The sequence below is a fragment of the Arachis ipaensis genome, chromosome B10, assembly GCF_059453495.1.
Source record: "Arachis ipaensis isolate K30076 ecotype BB chromosome B10, ASM5945349v1, whole genome shotgun sequence".
NCBI lineage: Eukaryota > Viridiplantae > Streptophyta > Magnoliopsida > Fabales > Fabaceae > Arachis > Arachis ipaensis.
In genome coordinates this window covers 107,322,574-107,324,229 of record NC_142435.1, presented here as the reverse complement: position 1 = coordinate 107,324,229, position 1,656 = coordinate 107,322,574, and the positions used below count along the sequence as shown (strand labels likewise).

The window sequence follows — 1,656 nt, the reverse complement described above, 5'->3', positions numbered from 1 at the left end:
TCTTGGTTATTTTCGAAAATTTCAAAAATATTTTTCAAAAATCTTTTTCTTATTTTTATATCAAATTTTCGAAAATAACATAATCAATTAATGTTTTGATTCAAAAATTTGAAGTTTGTTGCTTGCTTGTTAAGAAAGATTCAAACTTTAAGTTCTAGAATCATATCTTGTGATTTCTTATGAATCAAGTCATTAATTGAGATTTTAAAAATCAAATCTTTTTCAAAACTAATTTCTAAAATATCTTCTTATCTTACCTTTTTCAAAAAGTTGGTTTCAAAATATCTTTTCTAACCTCCTAACTTCTTATCTTTTCAAAATTTGTTTCAACTAACTAACTAACTTTTTGTTTGTTTCTTAACTTTTTCAAAACTACCTAACTAACTCTCTCTCTCTAATTTTCGAAAATATCTTCCCTCTTTTTCAAAAATTTCTTTTTAAATAACTAATTATTTTTATTTTTATTTTTGATTTAAAAAAAATTTCGAAAAATACTAACATTTTTCAAAAACAATTTTCGAAAATCACTAACTCTTTTTCAAAAATTATTTTCGAAAATTCCTTCTCTCTCATCTTATTCTATTTATTTATTCATCTACTAACATCTCATCTCACATCTCTGCCATCCTCACAGTTGTGTTTCTTTCTTTACATCACACTCTTTGTCTCCCTCTTTTCTTCCACTCACAAAGGGATCCCTATACTGTGGTATAAAGGATCCATATTATTTTTTTTTTCTGTGCCCTCTTCTTTGTCATATGAGCAGGAGCAAGGACAAGAACATTCTTGTGGAAGCAGATCCAGAACCTGAAAGGACTCTGAAAAGGAAACTAAGAGAAGCTAAAATACAACAATCCAGAGATAACCTTTCAGAAATTTTCGAACAGGAAGAGCAGATGGCAGCCAAAAATAATAATAATGTAAGGAAGATGCTTGGTGACTTTACTGCACCTAATTCCAATTTACATGGAAGAAGCATCTCCATTCCTGCCATTGGAGCAAACAACTTTGAGCTGAAACCTCAATTAGTTTCTCTGATGCAGCAGAACTGCAAGTTTCATGGACTTCCATCTAAAGATCCTTTTCAGTTCTTAACTGAATTCTTGTAGATATGTGATACTGTTAAGACTAATGGAGTAGATCCTGAAGTCTACAGGCTCATGCTTTTCCCTTTTGCTGTAAGAGACAGAGCTAGATTATGGTTGGATTCTCAACCCAAAGACAGCCTGAACTCTTGGGATAAGCTGGTCACGGCTTTCTTAGCCAAGTACTTTCCTCCTCAAAAGCTGAGCAAGCTTAGAGCTGATGTTCAAATCTTCAGACAGAAAGAAGGTGAATCCCTCTATGAAGCTTGGAAAAGATACAAACAGTTGACCAAAAAGTGTCCTTCTGACATGCTTTCAGAATGGACCATCCTGGATATATTCTATGATGGTTTATCTGAGCTATCAAAGATGTCACTGGACACTTCTGCAGGTGGATCCATTCACATAAAGAAAACGCCTGCAGAAACTCAAGAACTCATTGACATGGTTGCTAATAACCAGTTCATGTACACTTCTGAAAGGAATCCTGTGAGTAATGGGACGCCTATGAAGAAGGGAGTTCTTGAAGTTGATACTCTGAATGCCATATTGGCTCAGAATAAAATATTGA

At 33.1% G+C, this 1,656-nt stretch overlaps 1 non-coding gene across 1 annotated transcript; it reads right to left on the bottom strand.

Moving 5' to 3' along the window:
* Positions 1-1,292: 1,292 nt before the first annotated feature.
* Positions 1,293-1,400, bottom strand: LOC148581227 (small nucleolar RNA R71). Its single transcript, XR_015896622.1, has one exon. It is a non-coding gene; the product is annotated as a small nucleolar RNA R71 (small nucleolar RNA).
* Positions 1,401-1,656: the final 256 nt, after the last annotated feature.